The 8,042-nt window shown below is 45.2% G+C and overlaps 1 long non-coding RNA gene across 1 annotated transcript; it reads right to left on the bottom strand.

The window, feature by feature from the left end:
• Positions 1–285: 285 nt before the first annotated feature.
• Positions 286–4,920, bottom strand: LOC140507285 (uncharacterized). The gene is made up of 2 exons (XR_011968278.1): positions 2,845–4,920; positions 286–1,743 (listed from the first exon to the last, which is right to left on the bottom strand). It is a non-coding gene; the product is annotated as an uncharacterized lncRNA (long non-coding RNA).
• Positions 4,921–8,042: the final 3,122 nt, after the last annotated feature.

The following is an 8,042-nucleotide window of genomic DNA, read 5'->3' as shown; positions in this document are numbered from 1 at the left end:
GGAGATGTCTGAAGATGTGTCTCATTCTTTAGTCCATCTTCTGATGTGGGTAGCATCCTGCATTGATGGTCTTCTGGAATCAGGTTTGGTCATTGTGTTTATCGCAGTTTGTAAGGGTTTCAAAATCGCTTATTTTTATAACATTCTTGTACAAAGTGTTCTCCTGGTTCTGTTCATTTCAGTCTGCATTGATTCGTACAAGGCTTTCCTGGTTTCTCTAAAACCATCTCCTTCAACATTCAAACTGAAATGGACGGACCAAGACAAGCACAGGCAAGAGTCAACTGAGAATTTGGGAGCGTCTTTATTAGCCGGCAGCTATCCTCAGAGGAGGCAGCCCTGAACAAAGGTATGTGTGCCTTTTAAGCATCTTAGCACTTCCCGGTACAGCCTTGCTGTGCTTCCAATAGCACACATTTTTCACAGAACAGTTTTGACAGGGGTTCCTAGGTGCTGCTAGGCAAGGGGGCACAACAGAGAGGGGGACCCAAGCAGCTGCCAGGCAAAGGGGTACAACAGAGGGGAGGGGCCCAAGCAGCTGCCAGGCAAAGGGGTACAACAGAGAGTGGCTGCTAGGCCCAACCCTGACTAGAAACTCAACAGACATTTCTCAACCCAAGGGGCTCCGGGGGGGGGGGGAATAATGTCCACTTCACTCCCCCCTTTTCATGTAACTAACTTAAATGAGGGACTCATCAGAGTTCAAAGGGGTATAACTGGCTTGACGTGTGAACGATGTATCCACGCCTTGCGTCCTGCGACCTTAACCACTGATGAATTTGACAGAATCACTTGAAAAGGCCTGGTCCACCGAGGTTCAAGCGAGGATCCCTGGGGTAGTTGTTGCTTGATATAAAGATTTGAGAGCACTCTGGACCTCACGCAGAGCCTGTAAGGACTCAAGGAGGGCAACATTAGAAAAGTCGGGAAGCCAACACCCAGAATTAACAACTCAAGGAACAACCGGGGGGCTACTCTGAACATGATTTCGAAGGGGGACAGAGAGAGAGAGAGCCACGGGATTGGGGGGGGGGGGTACACCTAGCCCGAAGCAGGGCAAAAGGAAAGAGACTCACCCAGGTCTCACCAGTTTCAACCTTAAGCTTAGCAATATGCTCCTTCAGGGTCCTATTCATCCTTTCTACTTGGCCTGAACTCTGGGGCCCAAGTACGTGTACTCAAGCACCCCACCTTGTCCCCCTTTAAGCAGATGGGACCCAACATATTTTGGGATAAGGGATGAAGTTCTTGGCTTCTGAAACTGCTTCCTGCTAAGACTGGATGTAGAGCTGACCCTGCCTCACAGGGTCCCAACATTGGAGGGGTTGGGTCTTTAACCAGTATGACGAACTTGACGATTCAGAGGGTGATAGGTGATATTACAATTCTCAAGAAAGGGACATCCCTCTATCAGGTCAGGGAACCTGGTGGAGGGAGGCAACTTACAGACCCTAATGCAGAGAATCCCACCTCCCCACTATCCCATGTTATAAGTACAGATACAGAGATTTAAGATACAAAGGTAGATCAATGAATTATCCATTCAGGGGTTCCATCTCATCTGGGAAGGGACATCATTTGATGCAGTTTTCTGATCTGGATGCTCCTTCAGTCCATCTTCAGCACAGCATCTCTGCACATTCTTTATCTTCTTGTAGAAATCCGGATGTCCACTCTCCTACAAAGCTGACCTTAATACCATTTTAGATGACCATTCTTAAGCTTTATACATTCTTTATCATTCTACAAAAACAAAATTGGGACTTTGGCCAATTGTCATATTTAAGAAATCCACATTAGAACCCAGTATTTACATTTTACGTTCAGATCTTTCAAAGCATTTACAACATAGGCCACATACCATTTTTCTTTTAACAAACTGAGACAAAATAATGATTAACTACGTAGGCTAACCTCACAAGCCTTATTAACCTGATGGTCTCCACACTATTGTTAGAAATTAAAAAAAAAAACAAAACCCTAATTTATTGTTGTTAAATCTAAAGTCCTAAACCTGATAGCTTCATTTTAGACTTAACCTCAGATGTTCCCCTACCAACAATCCGCTATTTCATAAATCTGGTATTAAGCTTACAAACCTTTTGACTATATGAAATTACCACTAAGAGTAGGGACACTGCAGGGATACAACATCTCCCTAACTTCGTGTCAATTCCAGGCAGGAGCAGATTGTCAGCTGGCGTTCAGCCAGGCTTAAAATCCACCACGTGTCAGTGGGGAAATTGAGTCAGGAGAATCCTACCTCAGCCCAGGCTGAACAGCCATTCTCCCAACTTTACCATGAGATCACTTCTTGCACTTTATACCAGCATCTCACAGGCTTACTGACATCATGGATCAGAGGCTCAGACCACCTTTCTTGCTATCCATACCTGGAGTTAGACTCAGAAGAACAGTCAGTTAACAGTCCCATGAAGTCTTAGAATAGCAAGTTCCAATAATCAGGTTTCAGATATGACTATAATTTCACATTGGCTAAGGAACATCTTTGATTCTGTTTGAATTCAGGTAGAAGTAAAATTTTCCAATCATGCAGTATCTGTATTATAGCCAGACTCAGGAACAGTCAGGTGGGAACGATTCCTTTATAAAAGGACACAGTGGGGAAACTGACCAGGAGGATCCCATCCTAGATGGAGTCTAGAATTGTCCCCTCAGTGTTTCCTCTCCAGATACAAATTTCACCTGATAACAGTACAGGATGCAGGATCACAGTCCCTCTGAGTAACTTGTGGCATATTCTTTCAGATACTGATTTAATGCAGACAACTATACCCAAATTCAAACTCAAACAAAAATATTTATGGTCCCAAATGCTTTTACCTTAAACAGCAAATTTCACTAATCCCAACTTAAAGCCAGATGCAGTTATTTGTATTCCCATGAAGTTGAAATAAGCAATGAAGATTAACAGGACTCACATACATAAGAGATTTCATTTCAGATCCTTCTTTCTCAAATTTAAAACTTGTCCTGATATAAAAGCCAATTGTTACAACTTTTGAGCAAGTCACTTTCATTGTTAATGAATTATATAAGCCAAACAATTTTCTTAGGACTGATGACCGTGTCCACAGGAAAGGGGCCTTGGCAGTTTTACAAAACAAAAGGAATTGGCATGGATCCCCTGTCTGCCAACCCCAAACATATAGGAGGACTGTTCTGAAGGGGCAGAACCAGTCTAAATAAATTATTACTCCATTCATTTCTTTCCACACATAGTAATCCATTAACAATTTTAGGTTCAGCATTAAAACAGCAACTTCAAAAACTTAGTCAACAATCTTACAACTTTTATAGATGATAACCAAATTATTTTACACAATTTTTCCAAAATCCTTCAGTTTCAACAAAATTCAGATTGCAAATTGCTTTCTCTAACACCATTAAGGATTATAGAGTAAAATAAAAATCGTGATGGTTCTAACTTTTACTCAAGAAAATTTCGCATCTGTGTCCACTCCTTAAAAATGTTTTTGAAAGAAAAAGTTGTGAAACTGAAAGTGGAAGTGAGGGAGACTCTGGAACAAAGTCCAGTGGTGCCTAGTCTCCTCCTTTCCACTTGGGAGTTTCAAAGCTTTATCTCTGAGGTGTCTTTTTCTTTTTTCTTTCTTTCTTTCTTTCTTTTTTTTTTTTTTTGCATTTTTATGCATTTTCTCAATTTGTCTTAGTACACCATAAAGGGGCTACCCCAGTGGTGGTGGGACCTGTCGAAGGGGAAAGAGTGAAGTACTAGAATCCGGGTAAATGGAGCTATCAGGGGGGCCATATGTTGATCCGCCCCACGTGTGGGGGAGACTGGCCTGTTGGGGCGGCACCAGGGAGGGCACCGAAGAAGGCGGAGAATTTGGAGGGTAGGGAGAAGGGAAACTGGGGTAAGTGGGTTTCTCAGGGTCCAGGGGGTCTTCAGGTTCAGGAGGAAACACTGGGTAAAAGCGATGCTGGGGTCTGGATGCCACCCTATTTATTTTGGACTCTGGCTGATAGTTACACCACAGTGCCTGAATCTTAACAGGAGGAGGCTTTAGAGAGACCTCAAGGTTAGGATGAGGGATTAAATCTATCCAGATGCTGATATATGGGATCTGATCTGGATGGCCCGGATCCCCATTCACTATTCTCCGCACCAGTCCTGCAATGGATTTATCAAAAGTCCCCTCCGGTGGCCAATCCACCCCGAAGGTGGGCCACTCTTGTTGACAGAGTAAAGTTAATTTCTCCTTGGAGACTGTGTACCCATAACCAGCTGCAGCTTGTTGGAATTGTTTAAAACACTTTATCATGAACTGCAACGGGGTCTCAGGACCTGAATGTCTTTGGCCCATGAGACCGGGAAAGGAGAGTAAGATACAAAGTCCAATTAACCTGGGGGGTCAAACAAAAACACAAAACAGGAGACAGACAAAATGCAGAATGCAGACTCAGTCAAGCGGTCGGGGCTCTCAGAAAACCAAAAATACAGGAGAACGAGACAGATACAGAGTGCAGAGTTGGTCAAGCAGTCTGGACTCTCAGAAACCCAAAATACAGGAGAGTCAGATTAGGACCCCACGCAGCATCCTGTGGAGGCCAGTAAGGGCGTTTCCTGTTGCGTCCAACCTCGCCACTTACTCCACAAGAGTACTCACCTACACAGACAGGGCGCTCAAAATGGCCAGATCAGAGGAATTGTGCTACCAGGAGTCTGGTTTGCATGGCTGTGCTTTGAGATCGGGGGCGGGAAACATCAATCCCGGTGGCCACCCCCTGAAGTCAAAGCGCAGTCCGGCCTTCCAGGACAGACGGTTTGCCTGTGCACACAGAGCCAAAGGCCATCTTGGTGGGACCTCCAAGTGAAATGAACAGACCGAGACAAGCACAAGCAAGTCAATTGAGAATTTGGGAGCGTCTTTATTACCCAGCAGCTGTCCTCAGAGGAGGTAGCCCTAAACAAAGGTATATGTGCCTTTTAAGCATCTTAGCTCTTCCCAGTACAGCCTTGAGGTTCCAATAGCACACATTTTTCACAGAACAGTTTTGACAGGGGTTCCTAGGAGCTGCTAGGCAAGGGGGCACAACAGAGAGGGGGGCCCAAGCAGCTGCCAGGCAAAGGGGTACAACAGAGAGTGGCTGCTAGGCAAAGGGGCACAACAGAGAGTAGCTGCTAGGCAAAGGGGCACAACAGAAAGTGGCTACTAGGCCCAACCCTGCCTAGAAACTCAACAGACATTTCTCAACCCGGGGGGGGGGGGGGGGAGCGGGAGGGGAAATAATGTCCACTTCAAAACCAAAATGTGTTTAGCCAGTCTGAAACGGGTTCACACTGCTTTAGTTTCCAGTTCTTTGCCATTAAGAAGGTGTTAGAGTTAAAATATACATGTATATACATATATGTGTGTGTGTGTGTTTGTGTGTGTGTTAAACCCTTTCCTCTTTATTTGCACTCTTTGGGGTCTAAACCTTGAAATGGTCCTGCTGAGTAAAAGGGTATCACAGATAATAGAATCACTTAGCAGGCACAGTCCCAAAGTGCTTTCCAAAATGATTGCTTCCATTCACAGCCTCTGCCAAAGGACACCAGTGGTCTTTCCCCCTAGACCCTCAGCATTGGTCATTTTCTTTTCTGGACAGCCTAGGATTCTTAACACTTTAATCTAGTCCTTCACTTCTCTAAACCTTGTAGATCGCACCACAGAGCAGCCTTTCCTGCCAATCCTCAACTGCTGGAAGTTGGCAGAGCGACTTCTCTAGTCTAAGATGCCTCTTTTAGGTTTGTTTTTTAACTCTATCCCTGCCGTCCTTTTCCTCAAAGCCAAATCAATAAAAATCCCAGGTTTCCTTCCTTAGGTAGTTGTTTTCCAGCTGTTTCATTGTATTTCAGAGGCTTTGGTCCACTCTCTCGCTCTCTCTCTCTTTCTCTCCTATTTGAATGACTGTGGAGAGAAAATGGCCTTTTCATTTGCCAGCATGGCTACTGATGGTTCGAGCTGATAACTTAGCATTAGAGACTAACAGCTCCCAGTATACAACAGAACATAGGTATCCACTCCAGCTCCTTTCTGAACAACAATTCCTTCTATATCTTAACCACATCGTTATCTAGTGTCTGCTTGAGGATCTCCAAGGAGGGGGAAGCCATGACTTCCACGGGAGTGCCTATGCACATCTAGACAGACCTAATCCTCAGGTAAAATCAGCCTCTCTGCAATGTTCCCTCAGGTCCTAGTTCTGCCCACTTGGACTCCTCTGAGACTGTTTCCAAACTTTCAAATACTTGGAGACAACCATCTTCTCCCCTCAGCATTTTCTCTTCTTCTAGGGAAATATCCCCAATTCCTTCACCCAGTCCTCCGCAGCAAGGTCTCTGGTCCCCTTACTATTCAGGGCCTTGTCTTCTGAACACATTGTTCTAGCCACACTGTCCACAGTTTTTCCGTGGTGCCCCAGAATGAATATAATCTTCCTCATGGGGCCTGACCAAGGCCGAGTCTTGCAGAACTAATGCTTAGAGGAGTAGGGGTGGTGGTGGAGAGAACATGAGAGATTCTGAGAGGGATCAGTGTTAGCAACAGAGGGAGAGAAGAGCTGAGAAGGCTGCATCCTAATCTTTTGCAGGGGAGATGTGAAAGTATGGCCAAATCTCAGCAGCTGAACAGGAAGATCTGGAGCCACATGCATAGACAAGAGCTGGGGGGGAAACCAAGGACTGTCCCAACAAGCCCACTGAGCAAGGGCAACCCTCTGGGAACCCCACAAGGTGTTGGTGGTGGGAGTTACTTTTTGGGAGTCTGTCAGAGACTAAGTCCAACATTTTGCCTCTCCCTCCAGAAGCCAGGTCTTTCTGTTCCCAGTCATAGGTAATATGCAGACTTCAGGTGACTCCAATTCACCCTAATCCAAAGTCCACCGATTTCCCCCTGGACACTCATTTCTCTGACTGGCGTAGTGCCCACATCCCTGCGCCACCTATTACACCACCCTAGCCCTTTGATTCAAGTATTTTATATGGAGGTGAGGGGGTGGAGAGCATATGACAAAGAATTCTTTTGTAACCACATGTCAAGGCCTTTCTTTGGATAGCCCGGGTCTCAGTGCCTTCACTTCTGGCCAGCACTGCTCACTGCTCCCATCCTCCCTCTTCCCAGAACTCTGTCCTGGCCTAGAGCACCAGCTCTTATGACTAGAGCAAGCAGATACTTGGGCCTCAGACCAGAACCCCTTCTTTCAAAGTCTCTCTCCCCCACCCCACCATCCATATGTCTCTTCTTCTGTCTGTGAGCCCTCCCATTGCACTCCTTTCTTTTAAAGTCTGTCCTCAAGAGACCTTCCCACTTTCTCCCAAGTGCGCTGTCCCCCAGCTGCCATTTATGCTGTCCTTGGCCTGGAGCACCTTGTACTATGAGCAGACCTAGCAAAACCTTTGGTACGAGTCCCAGGTCCCCTTCATTCAAAGTCTCTCTGTCTCTGTCTCTCTCTCATTCTCTGTCTCTGTCATTCTGTGTGTCTGTCTCTGTCTCTCTGATAACAAGCCTACATTGGCCTTTGTTTTTTGTCTTTGCTTTTCCTTTATACTGGGTATTTTATTTCTTTTATGCTTTCTGAATAAGTGGGGGAAGGGAGGAATAGAGGTAAGGCCAGGGTTTAGATCCTAACACAAAACTATAAAGAACAAGTCACTTTTACTTTTCCACATGGGGAGGAGACTCACAGAGATTGCCCAAAGTCCCCTGAGGAGCTGTCCGAGGACTGAATTGTGTCTGTGGCTCTTTTTTCTTTTTAAGTTTTTGAATTTATTTAAACTTCAATATAAAATAAGAGAAGAAAAACGGACATGTACACAGCAGAACATGAACTTCAATCAATACGTTTCCATTTCAGGAAAAACTGTTTCTTAAAGAGTTCACTTTGTGCTCAACGTCCTCCAACTTTCTTTCCTAACCTGGAGCTTTTGTTTTTCCCATCGTTCTGTGCTTTGTTCTTTGTTTCTCCCCAGTCCAGCACATATTGAGCACGGACACAGACATCCACAGGCACCCATCAGT

The sequence above is a fragment of the Notamacropus eugenii genome, chromosome 5 (genome assembly GCF_028372415.1).
Source record: "Notamacropus eugenii isolate mMacEug1 chromosome 5, mMacEug1.pri_v2, whole genome shotgun sequence".
NCBI lineage: Eukaryota > Metazoa > Chordata > Mammalia > Diprotodontia > Macropodidae > Notamacropus > Notamacropus eugenii.
This window is presented reverse-complemented; position numbering and strand designations above follow the sequence as displayed.